Here is a 20984-nt window from a genome sequence, read left to right as displayed (position 1 = left end):
CTTTTCATATGTAAAATGGTCTCAATCGAGAGCGTTACTTATGCTGCATTTCTTGAAAGATTTAACAATGATGTCTTCTCTCGCACTCTAGTCCACGACTTCTTTATCCACTGACATACTTGTTTGATTGTAAAAAAAATGGTTCAAATGGCTCTGAGCACTATGGGACTCAACTGCTGTGGTCATAAGACCCCTAGAACTTAGAACTACTTAAACCTAACTAACCTAAAGACAGCACACAACACCCAGCCATCACGAGGCAGAGAAAATCCCTGACCCCGCCGGGAATCGAACCCGGGAACCCGGGCGTGGGAAGCTAGAACGCTACCGCACGACCACGAGATGCGGGCTGTTTGATTGTAAGTCATTTTAAAGCTCTAATCGGCGTGAATTCATGTTGGGTTTCATCCACTATCCATTTGCTCCATTTCTCTTTCATACGTGCTTTAAATAATTTATTTATCGAGACATCAAGAAGTTGCAGTTGTGAAGTAAGTCCTCTTGGGTAACGGCAACCTCTGTACAGTTTCAGTTCCTCTTTCATAGAATTTTTCAAATGACTACTAAACTAATCTAGCACAACAAGAGAACTCTTTTTCAACAAAGCACCTTTCCTTTCTCCCACATTCTGTTAATTCATGATTTCATACCAGTCTGGTTCATCCAACTCTTGTCATGTACATGAACAACACCACCTGACGGTATTTCAGAACGTTTTGGCATTGTTTTGCGCCTGAAAATGTTCGCTGTATTAAGTTTAGTACCGTCAGCACAACATGAAAGGACATCAGTGTCATGCATTTTTTCGTGTCCACATGTGTTTTTAGTTAGTTTTAGCATCTTTCATGGCTATAGTTCTGTTACTCGGCACATCAAACGTCAGGAGAGGTTTGTCCATATTCGCTATTTGGCTTCGTTCCACACTGGTTTTCTTTCCATGTTGAATAATAAAGCGATTGACAGATAATATTTTGTCTTGAAACTCTTATGTATTTTCTGAGATATGTTAGTATTGGTTCACATACTAAGTCCACGACTCTTCATAAACCTGTCGCACCGACGAACTCCACCTTTAAACTTTAATGAGCGAGGTGGCGCAGTGGCTAGCACACTGGACTCGCATTCGGGAGGACGACGGTTCCATCCCGCGTCCGGCCATCCTGGTTTAGGTTTTCCGTGATTTCCCTAAGTCGCTCCAGGCAAATGCCGGGATGGTTCCTTTGAAAGGGCACGGCCGACTTCCTTCCCCGTCCTTCCCTAACCCGATGAGACCGATGACCTCGCTGTCTGGTCTCCTCCCCCAAAACAACCCTTAAAGTTTGTTAAGCTCCACTGTAGCGCTAGCTGATGAGATTGTACTTGAATCTTTTTGTACTAATCCCAATGCCATACGACGGTGTCCTGTAATGCATTTCAATACGTGATCATCTAGTTTTGAGCATTTTACATTCAATCTTCTGTTTGGAAATTTAGTCTTCCTTTTTTTCCAGTTCTTTTTTTTTTTTTTTTTTTTTTTATTGTTGGTGGAGGACAAAATGCCGATCAGCTACTCTGTTTCCATGGTATTCTCCGTATGCTATTGTTTTCAATTTATAGCCCGCATCATACGTGTACCTTTTATTTTTTCCATTACGAAACTAGCTACGGTACTAACAAAAATATTCTACTGTTACTCATAACACACATCACTTTCAGTTCAAGTTCACTAGCACCGTAGGCTGCAACGACGCATTATAGGCTGGACAGTGGTCGGAGTTTGTGATTTTTTTTGGAGGGGGGGGGGGGAGACAGTGGTTGCAAAATTGTGCATCCGAGCAACTCATGTTCATCGCCTCGGTGCACTGTTGCTGCCAGTTGAATACAATGTTGCCAGATAGAGGTAGATTTCCCGCGACATCGAACAAATTTTTAAGACTGGCGTAAATTTTAAATCAAACACTTGATATTTTTATATCATATAGGTTTCTTTAGGGCAGTTTTCAGCAGTCGATATATGTTTCAAAAACCTCTTGACACTGAGCTTCATTAACTGGATTTTATTAGCACTAATAAAATCCTGTCAATGCAGTTCAATGTCATGAGTCTTTTAAACATTTTCATATTAATTTCGAGTGTAAGATACATCTGAATTTTGGAATGAATTTTGCGAAGAAAAACGTGTGTCATAGTCCGTAATATACGGTACCTTATGTGTGTTGTAAGTCGACCTAGAGTAGCAGACACTGTTGTTTCTGAATGGTCTTCCAGTATTAATTGTTCCAGTTTAAGAGTTTCTTTCTAGGCAAACTACACCAGTTATCAGAGAAGGACGTATTTTATGCTTTGGGAATGTAGGACGTATTTATAACTAAATGTAAAGAATAAAGAGCGTTTTTTGAAATTATATACCTCAGTGATGTGTGTACGCGCGATTTTTGAACGTAGACAAGCTTCAGTAATGCTCTGAAGTTTCCTGGAATAATACAGTACATTAAAGCAATCAATTTTTTATGCTTTCAGGTATTTCAAGCCTTTTTTTTCAACTTGGAACTACATAAAAGGTACGCCAATTCAGTGATTTCCAGTGCTAAAAAATACAGTTTTCAGCTAAATGGCCGGCCGCGGTGGTCTCGCGGTTCTAGGCGCGCAGTCCGGAACCGCGCGACTGCTACGGTCGCAGGTTCGAATCCTGCCTCGGGCATGGATGTGTGTGATGTCCTTAGGTTAGTTAGGTTTAAGTAGTTCTAAGTTCTAGGGGACTGATGACCACAGCTGTTAAGTCCCATCGTGCTCAGAGCTATTCAGCTAAATGTGGAGCTAATAGTTTGAGAAGGAAATACCTCTGAGAGGGGATGTAAAGGTAGACCAAGTGATAAGAGCAAGGTCTGGAAAACGAGTTTCTCCGCAGAGGAAATGATAATTACTTCAGAGTGGGAACACCTGTTGTTCTAGAGACACTTGTTTGGGGCGCAGGCCTTATCCTCTCAGACAAGTTCCATTAACGACTACAGGACCATACTTTCACGAACAAGAATTCAGGACGGAAGACGTCATTCCTAACATGGACGGGGATGTGCAGTGCCTTGTAACTCTTCCTAGTATCCGTACGCGCTTCATCCTCTCTCTCTCCCCCCCCCCCCCCCCCCCCCCTCTCTCTCTCTCTCTCTCTCTCACACACACACACACACACACTCTCTCTCTCTCTCTCTCTCTCTCTCTCTCTCTCTCTCTCTCTCTCTGCAGAGTGTGCTCGCCGCGTCAGTTATCTCCGGTGTCCGTTAATGAACGGTACTCAGGATAAGACAGAAAGTCGGACCGCCAGCTATCGCGCAGACCAAGTGCCGGAGCGAATCGCAGTCGAGTGCGTGGAATGGACTACGGCACACTCGCGCTGCCTACGCATCTCGTAGCGGCGGCAGAGAGTAATGGAAAACGGCTAACGTCCCACTCACCCACTCTGCTGCGTTTCGTCGTTCCAGGCAAACAGCCTGACTTCGTGTGTGTAGATGATGTTAAGAGTGGAGGATCATATCCAAGGAGGCAATGGCCGACCAATTATAGATGATTTATGCACGCGCACGTCTACGAAGATACACACACACACTCGTCTTAAAAGTTAATGAACTTGCGCAAACGCATCTACGGTCTTACCTGGAACTCTAATGAATTAGCATACGGTATCATTTTCGGATTGTGGTGTGAAATAGAGACATAATCAAATTACTAACGTTATCGTCATGTTAAGGAATTGTGCTTCCTGTGATGCAAAATAAACCATGACTGACGGAGCGAGGACGACATGGAGGGTGACAGTTATTGAACTATATGAAATAAAATCGTCCTAACTTCTGAACTAGTTTGTTTGGTTTATCGACGAAGCCCGCTTTCATTTGGACTGGTTTGTCAATAAGCAAAACTGGCGCATTGGGGGGATTGAGAAAGCGCATTTCGCGATCGAAAAGTCTCTTCACCCTCAACGAGTGTCTGTGTGGTGTGCAGTGTCCAGCCACGGAATAATCGGTGCGATATTCCTTGATGGCACGGTGACTACCGAATGGTACATGAAGGTTTTGGAAGATGATTTCATCATCATCATCATCATCATCATGCAAAGTGACCAGAGGCCACTGGCATGGGCCTCGATTGTCTGCCATAGTCTCCGGATCTGAACACATGCGACTCCTTTTTGTGGGGCTTTATTAAAGATAAGGTGTACAGAAATAACCTCAAAACCATTGCTGAGCTGAAGATAGCCACTCAGGAGGTCATCGACAGCATCGATGTTCCGACCACTTCAGCGGGTCATGCAGAATTGCGCTATTGGTCTGCGCATATCGAACATGTCATAAAATCGGAGTACCTGTACTGACGTTTACGTGTTGAATAAAGTGTGTGCATGCCTTAAGGGGCTCCGGAAAGGCTCAAAATCATGAAAAGTTCGATTTTTACTTTTTTGCGTTTTCTGAATCTGCAGGCTATTACCTTTTAATAGATATATAATTTATTCAATTCCGAAGACTACAACTATTTTTAATTTTTTTTGAAATGTGTTCTACATGGGCGTGACCCACTGTGGAGCTGTTAAACTGCTGTCAAATGGTGTTATTATTAACGTCCGTGTTCATCAGGTACATTTTAGTGATGTGAGATAAAGTATGTGTTGTGGCTAACCTATTTTCAGAGACTTAGCAGCACCTGAACTGTTGAAAAAGTGTATTCACGGAAAAACTCAAAACCCCAATGAAAGTGTAAATAGTGTTATATGGTCGAGAATCCCCAAGACTGTATTTGTTGGAATAGAAACACTTCACTTTGGTGTGTATGATGCTGTTGCGACTTTCAATGATGGCAACATTGTAAGGTGCAAGGTATTTAGAAATATGGGAATGAAGATAAGTTCTAACATGGTACGAGCGATGCTTGCTTTAGACAAGGAACGCCTTCGGGCTGCAGACAGGGCTGTAAAGAGTCTAGAAATACAAGCAAGAGTAAACAGGAGGAGGAACAAGAGGAAGCTGGAGGAGGAGTTTGCAGAGGATGAAGATAATCCATCCTATGGACCTGGAATGCACTAAAAAGTTAATCCAATCTTTGTCGCTCGATTCCCAAAACTTTTATTTTCTCATACTAATTACATGTTTTCTAAGGATCTTCCAAACATATTTGTTTCAAACTTTCAGAAAATGTTACACGGTATCTTCTGCATAGTTTAACACAGCCTTTTTCCAAAAAACTGTATATTTTTGAATATATAAATAAAAATTGCAAAAAAATGTTGTGAATTTTCATTACAATTGAAAAAAAATCATCTTTAATAACTGAACTAAAATTTTGTAAAATCCCTGTGTTAAGTTGTAGCCCATATTCCAATAAATAAGCTGTAAAAAGTTCAACTTCCTACCTCAAATACTTTGTGAGGAAAGACGTAATTTATAAGCGTTATTTTAACATTGCAAGTATAGGGCGTTCCGGAGCCCCTTAATTCGTAAGTAATATACGATTTTTTCATATAGTTCAATAACTGTCACGCTGTAAAAAGCAGAGTAGCACTGACAAAATGGAGATTTCCTGGCCAAGGAAAGTCTACTGGTATCGAACATAGGCCTTAATTTGAGGAAGATGTTTCTGAGAATGTACGTTTGGAGCACAGCATTCTATGGTAGCGAAACATGGACTGTGGGAAAGCCGGAAAAGAGGAGAATAGAAGCGTTAGAGATATAGTGCTACAAAATGATGTTGAAAGTTAAGTGGACTGATGAGGTAAGGATTGAGGAGGTTCTCCGAAGAATCGACGAAGGAAGGAGTGTATGGAGAACACTGGCAAGAAGGGTGGACAGGGTGATAGCTGTAGAGGGTAAAAACTGTAGAGGAAAACGGAAATTGGAATAGATCCAGCAAATAACTGTGGGCGTAGGTTGCAGCGGCTACTCTGAGGTGAAGAGGTTGGCACAGGAGAGGGATTCGTGGTGGGCCGCATCAGACCAGTGGCTCATAAAAAAAACCTGTTTTTTCTAATTTCTACTTCTCTTTCAATAATTAAAATAATTACGAGAGCGGTGTTTGCAAGGTTGCTGTGTTCAATGTATCCCGAGGGAGCGCACGTGGATGTGTGTCTGTTGGTGTAACTCATCAAGCGAAGCCAATGTTTTCAGAGTTAAAAACTTTGTACCAATGATTCAAATTATTTGTGGCGCGAATTCAAGAATGCACTTTGGAAGACTCTTAAATGAACTGGGTGTGCTAGGACATTTATTCCTTACTGAAATTTGTCTTAAGTAATTTACATTGAGGCCTATTCCGAAGCAACAGCCGAGTTCACAGAACCAGCATTAGAAACAAGAACAATTTACATATAGACGTAAGGTTACTTTCAAAAAATGGTTCAAATGGCTCTAAGCAGTATGGGACTTAACATCTGAGGTCATCAGTCCTCTAGACTTAACTACTTAAACCTAACCAACCTAAGGACATCACACACATCCATTCCCGAGGCAGGATTCGAACCTTTGGCCGTAGCAGCAACGCGGGTCCGGACTGAAGCACCCAGAACCGCTCGGCCACAGCGGCCGGCAAAATTTAATTTGGTTTGGAGAATGGTTGATTATTAGAAACACGCTTGTCTGCTTACTTGGCATAAACTATTAAACCTTTTGTTGTTGTTGTTGTGGTCTTCAGTCCTGAGACTGGTTTGATGCAGCTCTCCATGCTACTCTATCCTGTGCAAGCTTCTTCATCTCCCAGTACCTACTGCAACCTACATCCTTCTGAATCTGCTTAGTATATTCATCTCTTGGTCTCCCCCTACGATTTTTACCCTCCACGCTGCCCTCCAATACTAAATTGGTGATCCCTTGATGCCTCAGAACATGTCTTACCAACCGATCCCTTCTTCTGGTCAAGTTGTGCCACAAACTTCTCTTCTCCCCAATCCTATTCAATACTTCCTCATTAGTTATGTGATCTACACATCTAATCTTCAGCATTCTTCTGTAGCACCACATTTCGAAAGCTTCTATTCTCTTCTTGTCCAAACTATTTACCGTCCATGTTTCACTTCCATACATGGCTACACTCCATACAAATACTCTCAGAAATGACTTCCTGACGCTTAAATCTATACTCGATGTTAACAAATTTCTCTTCTTCAGAAACGCTTTCCTTGCCATTGCCAGTCTACATTTTATATCCTCTCTACTTCGACCAACATCAGTTATTTTGCTCCCCAAATAGCAAAACTCCTTTAGTACTTTAAGTGTCTCATTTCCTAATCTAATTCCCTCAGCATCACCCGACTTAATTCGACTACATTCCATTATCGTCGTTTTGCTTTTGTTGATGTTCATCTTATATCCTCTCTTGAAGATACCATCCATTCCGTTCAACTGCTCTTCCAAGTCCTTTGCTGTCTCTGACAGAATTACAATGTCATCGGCAAACCTCAAAGCTTTTATTTCTTCTCCATGGATTTTAATACCTACTCCGAAATTTTCTTTTGTTTCCTTTACTGCTTGCTCAATATACAGATTGAATAACATCGGGGAGAGGCTACAACCCTGTCTTACTCCCTTCCCCACCGCTGCTTCCCTTTCATGTCCCTCGACTCTTATAACTGCCATCTAGTTTCTGAACAAATTGTAAATAGCGTTTCGCTCCCTGTATTTTACCCCTGCGACCTTTAGAATTTGAAAGAGAGTATTCCAGTCAACATTGTCAAAAGCTTTCTCTAAGTCTACAAATGCTAGACCTTTAGCGACTAATAATGTTCAATTTAAAAGTAGCTTAAAGGAATGATAATTAAATCGACAACCTAGCTGCAAACAGGCGTTGATATACATCATTGGGGACATGTTGAGAATGTGTGCCCCGACCGGGATTCGAACCCGGGACCTCCTGCTTACATGGCAGACGCTTTATCCATCTTTTTTTCCGCATTTTGTTCGTTGTTGATCAGTGTGTTTGGTCGTTGCGGACGTTACAATGACATCCGTTCAAGTTCGTTTGTTGATCCTGCCACTCAGTTTTTTTTTTATTACAGAGGCCGACCGGCTCTCTGACCGAACACGCTCAGCTACCGTGCCGGCTGTTTTGGTTCGTTTTTGTTCGTTGTATCTGCTCGGTGCGGACGTCGCAAGACACCCGTTTCAGTTCATCGTTGATCCATTAACTCATTTTTTTAAATTTTTTATTTTTTTTATTACAGAGGGCAGCTAACCCTCTGACCGAACAGGCTGAGTTACCGTGCCGGTATCCAGCTGAGCCACCGAGTGTGTGATGGGCATACTTCTATTATGCCCACTACGAATGTAGTGGTGTGGACATGTTGGGAATGTGCGTCTCACGGGGAGCGTGCAAGGGGTAAGTCCCTGCAGGCGCACCATTCTCTGTGCCCTCGGTGGCTCAGATGGGCGCCGGCACGGTAGCTCAGCGTGTACAGTCAGAGACGTGGCGTGTCTCTGTAATAAACAAAACTGAGTGAAAGAACAAGAACAAACTTCAATGGATGTCATGTGACGTCCGATTCGACCACATAAATAAATAAATAAATAAATAAATAGAGAGAGAGAGAGAGAGAGAGAGAGAGAGAGAGAGAGAGACAGAGAGATGGATGGATAGAGCGTCTGCCGTGTAAGCAGCAGATCCCGGGTTCGAGTCCCGGTCGCGGCACACATTTTCAACACGTCCCCAATGATGTATATCAACGCCTGTTTGCAGCTAGGGTGTCGATTTAACTATCATTTCATTCTAGAGAAGCTGCACGGTCATCAGTGGTATCTGTTCTTTCGGGAACAGATACTACCTACATATACAGTTTAAAGGATTTGTAGACGGCTAACTCTTCCTGATGTATTAGTGAATTTTTTTTCAGACCCAAATGAGGCATTAACTATAACACATGAAAAGAATGCTACAGGCTACATGATTCTGAAACAGTGTCAGAGCAGTGCTGCTGGCCTTGGAAACAAGCCTTGCAAACTGTCTCTGTTTTGACAATGCTTAGCTGCGGCAGTTTAGGAGTTACTGTATGAACTTTTCTGTCATATTGAGCAAGCAGTAAAGGAAACAAAAGAAAAATTCGGAGTAGGTATTAAAATCCATAGAAAAGAAATAAAAAATTTTGAGGTTTGCCAATGACATTGTAATTCTGTCAGAGACAGCAAAGGACTTGGAAGAGCAGTTGAACGGAATGGACAGTGTCTTGAAAGGAGGATATAAGATGAACATCAACAAAAGCAAAACGACGATAATGGAATGTAGTCGAATTAAGTCGGGCGATGCTGCGGGAATTAGATTAGGAAATGAGACACTTAAAGTAGTAAAGGAGTTTTGCTACTTGGGGAGTAAAATAACTGATGATGGTCGAAGTAGACGAGGATATAAAATGTAGACTGGCAATGGCAAGGAAAGCGTTTCTGAAGAAGAGAAATTTGTTAACATCGAGTGTAGATTTAAATGTCAGGAAGTCCTTTCTGAAAGTATTCGTATGGAGTGTAGCCATGTATGGAAGTGAAACATGGACGATAAATAGTTCGGGCAAGAACAGAATAGAAGCTTTCGAAATGTGGTGCTACAGAAGAATTCTGAAGATTAGATGGGTAGATGACATAACTAATGAGGAGGTATTGAATACAATTGGGGAGAAGAGCAGTTTGTGGCACAACTTGACCAGAAGAAGGGATCGGTTGGTAGGACATGTTCTGAGGCATCAAGCGAACACAAATTTAGCATTGGAGGGCTGCGTGGAGGGTAAAAATCATAGAGGGAGACCAAGAGATGAATACACTAAGCAGATTCAAAAGGATGTAGGTTGCACTAGGTACTGGGAGATGAAGAAGCTTGCACAGGATAGAGTAGCATGGAGAGCTGGATCAAACCAATCTCAGGACTGAAGACCACAACAACAACAACATATTTAAAAGTTTATGGTAAGCTCGAACGCCATCACCACGTTATAACTTTAACCGGTGAGTACACAGGATATAACAATAGTGAGCAAAAGTCACGGACGAAAGTAACTTTCGCATGATGCTTCACTGACAAGTAACTCGACGAAACTCGGGTTGTACATAGAAAGAACTGCTACAATGTAGCATAGAACATAATTGAAAGAAATACGCAATGAAACGAACAGAAATCACACTTTTATTCAAAGATAATAATTGCGTTGAACTTACCTTGATTCGCGATGGCCCCTGGAAATGGCAAGAGGCATGGTTCGTACTGGAGCATGTGATCACCACGAACGACAACGCTCCTCGGCAACGTGCTGCCACTCAAGACTGGTAAGGAGTTCTTGCGGTAGGGCGTTTCATTCATCCACCAGCGCGGTTGACAACCGTTTGGCCGGCCGAGGTGGCCGAGCGGTTCTAGGCGCTTCAGTCCGGAACCGCGCTGCTGCTACGGTCGCGGGTTCGAATCCTGCCTCGGGCATGGATGTGTGTGATGTCCTTACGTTAGTTAGATTAAGGGGCTCCGGAACATCCTATACTTGCAATGTTAAAATAACGCTTATAAATTACATCTTTCCTCACAAAGTATTTGAGGTAGGAAGTTGAACTTTTTACAGATTATTTATTGGAATATGGGCTACAACTTAACACAGGGATTTTACAAAATTTTAGTTCAGTTATTAAAGATGATTTTTTTTCAATTGTAATGAAAATTCACAACATTTTTTTTTGCAATTTTTTATTTATATATTCAAAAATATACAGTTTTTTGGAAAAAGGCTATGTTAAATTATGCAGAAGGTAATGTGTAACATTTACTGAAAGTTTGAAACAAATATGTTTGGAAGATCCTTACAAAACATGTAATTACAATGAGAAAATAAAAGTTTTGGGAATCGAGCGACAAAGATTGGATTAACTTTTTAGTGCATTCCAGGTCCATAGGATGGATTATCTTCATCCTCTGCAAACTCCTCCTCAAGCTTCCTCTTGTTCCTCCTCCTGTTTACTCTTGCTTGTATTTCTAGACTCTTTACAGCCCTGTCTGCAGCCCGAAGGCGTTCCTTGTCTAAAGCAAGCATCGCTCGTACCATGTTAGAATGTTATTATTTACAGTGATAACACATACCTTTCGCTTTCCAACATTTCTCCTTTTCTTAAAAGCCTTCAGAGGATTTCTAATAACTCTACTTTTACTCATTATTATACTTCAACAAAACAGAGACTCAAGAAACAGAATTAATTACGAATATTTTCGAGATAACGACAGAGTAAATAAAAATGAAACAATCGACAATCACACCAGCGATATATATTGAACCATCACAGGTTAGCCACAACACATACTTTATCTCACATCACTAAAATGTACCTGATGAACACGGACGTTAATAATAACACCATTTGACAGCAGTTTAACAGCGCCACAGTGGGTCACGCCCATGTAGAACACATTTTAAAAAAAATTTAAAAATAGTTGTAGTCTTCGTAACTGAATAAATTATATATCTATTAAAAGGTAATAGTCTGCACATTCAGAAAACGCAAAAAAGTAAAAATTGAACTTTTCATGATTTTGAGCCTGTCCGGAGCGCCTTAAGTAGTTCTAAGTTCTAGGGGACTGATGACCTCAGATGTTAAGTCCCGTAGTGTTCAGAGCCATTTGAACCATTTGACAACCGTTTGATCGTCGATGATGCACGTGTATGTTGTGCACGACACGTACTCGATGGAACTTAGGTCGAGGGAACAGGCAGTCCAGTCCATTCTCCGAATATTCTCTCGTTCCAAGAAGTACTCCAGTTGCACTGTTCGGTGCGGTCCTGCTTTGTCATCCACGGAAATGAAGTAAGGGCCAAATACAACCTCGGAAGGACAAACAAGAGAAAGGAGTTCACTGACACAATAACATTAACCAGTGAGTGTACGTTGTTGGAAGATTTGGAGGTCAATACACCCGTGTAACATTGTGCTTCCACACACCGCAACACCTGGATCACCAACGATCATGTTCGACAATGTACCTGGCTGCATAACGTGTTCCCACTCTCGCCGTATGAGGCTTCGGTTGTCTAACACCATCATTCTCGTGTTCCAGGTGTTGTCGTGTGGGCAGCCATAATGTTTCATTAGCGTACTGACCACCAAGTCTTTGAACACGGTACACTCACCGGTCACTGTTATTCCCATGTGCGTCTTTCCAGGGGCGCATCCGGCCCTGACTTCATTTATATGGATGACAATGCCGACCGCATTGAGCAGCGCAGGTGGAGTAGCCCCTGGAACGAGAGGTATTCGGCGAATCGTCTGGTCTGTCACAAGTTGTCAACCGCGCTGATGGAGGAATGTAACGTCGGACCACAAGAACGCCTTACCAACATTGCGAGGAGCTCGTTGGAGAGCATGCATTGTCGTCTGTGGTTATCACATAGTTTCACTAACTGCAACATAGTCGCCTATACAAACACTGATCCAATACTGTCAAATGTTTTTTATTCCATTGTTTGATCACAATATCAATTCTTCAGGCGATGACCGGTTTCAGTCCGTAATGAACATCCTCAGACCTTTTTTACACCGTGTCCTACAGTGATAAGGCCATAATGGCATCGTCAAAACATATAATCATCACAACATCGTCATATAGATCTAAAATAAGGTGTAGAATAGGCCACATCGTCCACACAGTGATTATTGCACTATATGTTTTGACGATGCCATAATGGCCTTATCACTTCAGGACATGGTGTAAAAAAGATCTGAGGATGGTCATTACGGACTGAAAGCGATCATCGTCTGAAGAATTGACATTGTCATCAAAGTCTGGAATATAAAACATTTGATCACATAGTTTATTAAGAACCATGCCACGCCTCTTGTACTGTGCAGGGGACCGTCATAAATCGCTGCCTTTGAATAAATGTGTCACTAGTTTTTATCTCATTGCGTACTTCCTTCAGTTACCTTCTGTACTATACTGTAGCAGTTCTTTCTACAGTATGTATGTTCCAAGTTTCAACGAGCAATGTTACTTGTAACCGACACATCATGCGAAAGCTACTTTCGTCCTTCGGTTTTACCCAACAGAGTAAATCTTCAGTTTTAATGCCATGAAAATTTCCCCCTTTTTACGAAATTTGACATTTGAATAAACAAACGACATCTGTTTTCTTTTTTAAAATGAAATATGAGGTAGTGAACCAACTTTCAATGCGGAAAGCAACAGTAAATAGGCATTTAACGCAAGTTAAATAAAGATAAATTACAAACAAGATTTTCAACTATCCGAATACAACTTACCGGCGCCAGTGTATCACGTCTCATAGGAACGATACGTGCAATGTTGGTGAATCTTCCAATAGCTTACGAATGGAAAATAGCTCACTTGAAAACAAAGTCGCGAGGCGCTCTTCACTGGAACAAATGTCTGTAAGATCACTGCGACTCGCACGTATCTTAGCTGAAAATTGCTTATAAGTCAGGGAAGAACATTACTCTTGATGGCAGTTTCTAGAAATCCTGCCTCGGCTGAGGGCAGGTCAATAAATATTTGAAACACATTGAACGTGAACTTCTTGCATCCATACACGAAACTTAAATGAGCACAAGTGCAAAGAACATTAAAGATTTGAGGATTAAAACATGAATTCGTGAAAAAATAATTAATGGGAGATTTGAATTTAAACCCAGTTATTATTAGGATAGGAGACACAAAAGCTCGAACACATGCAAATACACTCCTGGAAATGGAAAAAAGAACACATTGACACCGGTGTGTCAGACCCACCATACTTGCTCCGGACACTGCGAGAGGGCTGTACAAGCAATGATCACACGCACGGCACAGCGGACACACCAGGAACCGCGGTGTTGGCCGTCGAATGGCGCTAGCTGCGCAGCATTTGTGCACCGCCGCCGTCAGTGTCAGCCAGTTTGCCGTGGCATACGGAGCTCCATCGCAGTCTTTAACACTGGTAGCATGCCGCGACAGCGTGGACGTGAACCGTATGTGCAGTTGATGGACTTTGAGCGAGGGCGTATAGTGGGCATGCGGGAGGCCGGGTGGACGTACCGCTGAATTGCTCAACACGTGGGGCGTGAGGTCTCCACTGTACATCGATGTTGTCGCCAGTGGTCGGCGGAAGGTGCACGTGCCCGTCGACCTGGGACCGGACCGCAGCGACGCACGGATGCACGCCAAGACCGTAGGATCCTACGCAGTGCCGTAGGGGACCGCACCGCCACTTCCCAGCAAATTAGGGACACTGTTGCTCCTGGGGTATCGGCGAGGACCATTCGCAACCGTCTCCGTGAAGCTGGGCTACGGTCCCGCACACCGTTAGGCCGTCTTCCGCTCACGCTCCAACATCGTGCAGCCCGCCTCCAGTGGTGTCGCGACAGGCGTGAATGGAGGGACGAATGGAGACGTGTCGTCTTCAGCGATGAGAGTCGCTTCTGCCTTGGTGCCAATGATGGTCGTATGCGTGTTTGGCGCCGTGCAGGTGAGCGCCACAATCAGGACTGCATACGACCGAGGCACACAGGGCCAACACCCGGCATCATGGTGTGGGGAGCGATCTCCTACACTGGCCGTACACCACTGGTGATCGTCGAGGGGACACTGAATAATGCACGGTACATCCAAACCGTCATCGAACCCATCGTTCTACCATTCCTAGACCGGCAAGGGAACTTGCTGTTCCAACAGGACAATGCACGTCCGCATGTATCCCGTGCCACCCAACGTGCTCTAGAAGGTGTAAGTCAACTACCCTGGCCAGCAAGATCTCCGGATCTGTCCCCCATTGAGCATGTTTGGGACTGGATGAAGCGTCGTCTCACGCGGTCTGCACGTCCAGCACGAACGCTGGTCCAACTGAGGCGCCAGGTGGAAATGGCATGGCAAGCCGTTCCACAGGACTACATCCAGCATCTCTACGATCGTCTCCATGGGAGAATAGCAGCCCGCATTGCTGCGAAAGGTTGATATACACTGTACTAGTGCCGACATTGTGCATGCTCTGTTGCCTGTGTCTATGTGCCTGTGGTTCTGTCAGTGTGATCATGTGATGTATCTGACCCCAGGAATGTGTCAATAAAGTTTCCCCTTCCTGGGACAATGAATTCACGGTGTTCTTATTTCCATTTCCAGGAGTGTATATCTAAAATAAGGTGTAGAATAGGCCACATCGTCCACGCAGTGATTGTTGCACTATATGTTTTGACGATGCCATAATGGCCTTATCACTTTAGGACATGGTGTAAAAAATATCTGAGGATGGTCATTACGGACTGAAACCGGTCATCGTCTAAAGAATTGATATTGTGATCAAAGACTGGAATAAAAAACATTTAATCACATAGTTTTTTAGAAACGATGCCGCTCCTCTTGTAATGTGCAGGGGACCGTCATAAATCGCTGCCTTTGAATAAATGTGTCACTAGTGTTCCTCTCATTGTGTACTTCCTTCAGTTACCTTATGTACTACACTGTAGCAGTTCTTTCTATAGTGTTTATGTTCCAAGTTTCAGTGAGCAGTGTTACTTGTAAGTGAGACATCATACGAAAGCTGCTTTCGTCCTCCTGTTTTGCTAACCAGAGTACGTCTTCAGTTTTATTGCCGTGAAAATTTTCCTCTTTTTACGAAATTTGACCCGTGAATAAACAATGCCATCTGACTTTATTAATGAAAAATGAGGTAGTGAACCAACTTTCAATGCGCAAAGCAACAATAAATAGGCATTTAACGCAAGTTAAATACAGATAAATTACAAACAAGATTTTCAACTGTCCGAATACAACTTATCGGCACCAGTGTAGCACGCCTCATAGGAACGATACCTGATGAGTGGAAAATACACTACTGGCCATTAAAATTGTTACACCACGATGATGACGTGCTACAGACGCCAGATTTAACCGACAGGAAGATGATGCTGTGATATGCAGATGATTAGCTTTTCAGAGCATTCACACAAGGTTGGCGCCGGTGGCGACACCTACAACGTGCCGACATGAGGAAAGTTTCCAACCGATTTCTCATAGACAAACAGCAGTTGACCAGCGTTGCCTGGTAAAATGTTGTTGTGATGCCTCGTGTAAGGAGGAGAAATGCGTACCATCACGTTTCCGATTTTGATAAAGGTCGGATTTTAGCCTATCGCGATTGCGGTTTTCATATCGCGACATTGCCGCTCGCGTTGGTCGAGATCCAATGACTGTTAGCAGAATATGGAATCGGTGGGTTCAGGAGGGTAATACGGAACGCCGTGCTGGATCCCGACGGCCTCGTATCACTAGCAGTCGAGATCACAGGCATCTTATCCGCATGGCTGTAACGGATCGTGCAGCCACGTCTCGATCGCTGAGTCAACAGATGGGCACGTTTACAAGACGACAACCATCTGCACGAACAGTTCGACGACGTTTGCAGCAGCATGGACTATCAGCTCGGAGACCATGGCTGCGGTTACCCTTGACGCTGCATCACAGGCAGGAGCGCCTGCGATGGTGTACTCATGGACGAACCTGGGTGCACGGATGGCAAAAAGTCATTTTTCGGATCAATCCAGGTTCTGTTTACAGCATCATGATGGTCACATCTGTGTTTGGCGACATCGCGGTGTACGCACATTGGAAGCGTGTATTCGTCATCGCCATACTGGCGTATCACACGGCGTGATGGTACAAAGTGCCATTGGTTACACGTCTCGGTCACCTCTTGTTCGCATTGACGGCACTTTGAATAGTGGACGTTACATTTCAGATGTGTTACGACCCTTGGCTCTACCCTTCATTCGATCCCTGCGAAACCCAACATTTCAGCAGGATAATGCACGACCGCATGTTGCAGGTCCCGTACGGGCCTTTCTGGATGCAGAAAACTTCTGGTCAATGGTGGGCGAGCAACTGGCTCGTCACAATACGCCAGTCACTACTCTTGATAAACTGTGGTATCGTGTTGAAGCTGCATGGACAGCTGTACCTGTACACGCCATCCAAGCTCTGTTTGACTCAATGCCCAGGCGTATGAAGGCCGTTATTACGGCCAGAGTTGGTTGTTCTGGGTACTGATTTTTCAGGATCTATGCACCCAAATTGCGTGAAAATATAATCACATGTCAGTTCTAGTATAATATATTTGTCCAATGAATACTCGTTTATCATCTGCATTTCTTCTTGGTGTAGCAATTTTAATGGCCAGTAGTGTTGCTCATTTGAAAACAAGGTCGTGAGGCACTTTTCTCTGGAACAAATGTCTAAGATCACTGTGACTCGCACTTATCTTAGATGAAAATTGTTTATAAGTCAGGGAAGAACACCACTGTTGATGGCAGTTTCTAAAAGTCCTGCTTCGGCTGAGGGCAGGCAATAAATATTTGAAACAGATTGAACGTGAACTTCTTGCATCTATGCACGAATCTTAAATGAGCACAAGTGCAAAGGAACATTAAAGATCTGAGGATTAAAACATGAATTCGTGAAAAAATAATTAATGGGAGATTTGAATTTAAACTCAGTTATTATTAGGAAAGTAGACACAAAAGCTCATGAATAACACATGCAAATACAATTACATGGGCTTCCAGAGTCACCATTTAAAAATACTTTACTGGAGCAACCAACGTTTCGGCGATGGTTACAGTAGCCTACTTCCGGGTCTACTGAAGTATGCCACTATAACCGTAGCCGAAACATTGGTTTCTCCATTATTCATTATGACGCGGTTCGATGCTCAGAAAACTATTATGTCACATGCAGATGTCCGCCACGGAGCAAGTGGCTATACAACACCACACATTTGCAAAAGACAGAAAAATAGCCACGTAACTTGTTACAATGGCCGTATAATTTAAAGAGCGGGAAAGCAATGTGCAAAGCGCTCGCATATCCCAATGAAATATGGATATTGAGCCTCACTTACTACAATAAAATGCTAATCGAACAAGGAGATGTCATTACTCACGTGATTACACATTTGCAAAGCACTTCCCATAAATGAACCTGAAAATCGTGTAACGTAGGAATACGACAGTGCAGTGCGAGAAAGTGTCTGTCTCACCAGTGATCCTGCACGACATAGCTTGAAAATGTCAACATCAGCATCACAAGACTGTACTTTACTAGTCGGCGGTAAGCAGAACGATATTGACACTTTCAGGCGGAAATGAAGAGTGCTTTGTCTGCTCATCCACGCTTCCCTGTCAAACTCTGAACTCTTCGCCACGCAATATGGATGGCCGTCTAGACTTCACGTTCTGGCTAAAAAATACCTTGCACTGATCATAAAACGAAGGCTTTCACGATCGGATGACATAGCTGCTGGTAAACCTTTCGGGATGTAAGGTCGTGGTCCAACAAAGTCTTCTGTTTCTGACGTTTCTTCCAGGACTGCGCTGGACATCCTCAGAGGCGCTCCTCCGCTGAGTCTTCCCGACTGACCGGTCGGATGTCGGACAGCGACATAAATACCATACGAAAGGGGGCGTGGTCAAAGTAACACGTGATGAGCAGACATAATCCTTGTCAGAGATAAAACTTGACTATCGATTGTCGTCTTGCCAAAGATAAAACTGTCTAGTGATTCTGCAGAGCTACTGTCCATATGTCGCTAAGTTTCATTGCCTCCTAGCCTCATTCCCACCGAAGGATAAGATGAAGCACAACGTTGGAAAAATACAGTATCTCTACCTTTTTTTTTTTTTTTTTAAAGTACCGCATCAAATCGGTAAGATTTTACAGAAACATTACATCAGACCGATCTTTAGACCAACAAAGAAAATAAGCCAAGCACTCCGATCTGTGAAGGATAAACGCCCTCCTCTGCGACGTGAGGTGTATACCAAATCCCGTGTACGTGTGGTAAAGTTTATATTGGAACTACCAAGAGGAGTGTAAATACACAGCTAAAAGTGCACAGAAGTCTTTGCCGACTAGGAAAAGTAGAGAAATCAGCCGTAGCAAAGCATGCTCTTCAGTCAGGAAACCATGAAGTGAAGTCGTCTGAAACAGAAATTTTATCTAAAACGTCAAATTATTATCCACGGTTACGTAGAGAAGCCGCTGAAATTTATAAACATCAGGATAATTTTAATAGGAAACAGCAATGAAACTGTGCGACTTATGGACAATAGCTCTGCAGAATCGCTGGGCAGTTTCATCTTTGACAAGACGACGATCTATTGTCAGGTTTTATCTCTGGCAAGGAATATCTCTGCTCATCGCGTGTTACTTTGACCTCCCCCCCCCCCCTCTTTCCTACAGTATTTATGTTGCTGTCGAATGTCTGACCGGTCAGTCGGTAAGACTCAGCGGAGGAGCGCCTCTGAGGATGTCCAGCGCAGTCCTGGAAGAAACGTCAGAAACAGAAGAGTTTCTTGGACCACGACTTTACATCCCGAGAGGTTTATCAGCAGCTATGCCTTGCACTGCTCAGCCAACGATTAGACTACTCCATCAGACGAAAAGATTGATTACTGTGTCTCTGAATCATAGAAGTGTTTCACATCTCTCTTACTGTTACACAACCGAAGGCTTTCAAGCTTTTCAATTCAGATTTAAACAAAAAACATAAGAAATTTTTGCCTTTTTACACACCTTGGAGAAGCTCCAGTTTCTTGAGAATCTCCTCACTATGGTTCTACAGAACGAACAACGTTTTTAATCTAGTTTCGTCTAACCCCAAAAGCTGTTATCACAGATACACTGATCAGACCACCTACCTAATAGTATTTCCACCTTAGGTACGGGTAGCAGCGGCGACGCATCGTGGCATGGAAGTAATGAGGCCTTCATAGGTCGCTGGAGGGAGCTGGCATCACATCTGCCCACGCATATCACCAAATACCCGTAAATTCCGGTGTAAGTAGGCTGTTTAGGTTTTCTTATTGGTAACGCCACGTAGCGCTCTGTATGAAAAATCACTGGCTGTGCTGTGTGCAGTCTGTGGCTAGTTTGCATTGTTGTCTGCCATTGTAGTGTTGGGCAGATGGATGTGAACAGCGCGTAGCGTTGAGCAGTTGGAGGTGAGCCGCCAGCAGTGGTGGATGTGGGGAGAGAAATGGCGGAGTTTTGATATTTGTAAGAATGGATGTTATGAACTGCTATATATATTATGTCTATTAAGGTAAATACAATGTTTGTTCTCTATTAAAATCTTTCATTTGCTAACTATGCCTATCAGTAGTTAGTGCCTTCCGTAGTTTGAATATTTTATTTAGCTGGCAGTAGTGGCTCTCGCTGTATTGCAGTAGTTTGAGTAACGAAGATTTTTGGTGAGGTAAGTGATTTGTGAAAGGTATAGGTTAATGTTAGACAGGGGCATTCTTTTGTAGGGATTATTGAAAGTCAGATTGCGTTGCGCTAAAAATATTGTGTGTCAGTTTAGTGAATGTTTGAGTACGTTCAGTTTTGCTCAGCTGTTTGAAAAGCAAATAATGTAAGAGGTTTATCAGCACAGTAATTCAGAAATTTTTCTAAGGGCACGTTACACCGGGAACGGGAGCGATGAGCTCTGACGCCACGTTCAGTCACATCCCAGATGCGTTCGACCGGGTTCAGATCTGGCGAGTTGGAGCGCCAGCACATCAACTGGAACTCGACACTGCGTTCCTCGAACCACTTCGTACACTCCTGGTCTTGTGGAATGGCGCATTATCTTGTTGAAAAATGCCACCACTGTTGGGAAACACGATCGTCACGAAGGGGTGTAGGTGGTCTGCAACGATTGAACGATACTCCTTGGCCGTGATGATATATTTCTCGAGCTCTAATGGACCCACGGATGCCCACGTGAATGTTCGCCGGAGCATAATGGAGCGGGCGCCTGCTTGTTCCGTCCCGCAGTACACATGTCAAGGAGCAGTTAACCTGGAAGACGATGGATTCGCGCCTTCCAATCAACGTGATGAAGAAGATACCGGGACTCACCAGATCATGCAACCCTCTGCCGCTGCGCCAACGTCCAGTGCCGACGGTCACGTGCCCATTCAGTTGTAGTTGCTGATGTCTTGCTGTTAACACTGACACAGACATGGGATGTCGGCTGCGGAGCCCCA

This window comes from Schistocerca cancellata, chromosome 6, assembly GCF_023864275.1.
Source record: "Schistocerca cancellata isolate TAMUIC-IGC-003103 chromosome 6, iqSchCanc2.1, whole genome shotgun sequence".
In the NCBI taxonomy this organism is placed as follows: domain Eukaryota; kingdom Metazoa; phylum Arthropoda; class Insecta; order Orthoptera; family Acrididae; genus Schistocerca; species Schistocerca cancellata.
Note: the sequence above shows the minus strand (reverse complement) of the source record.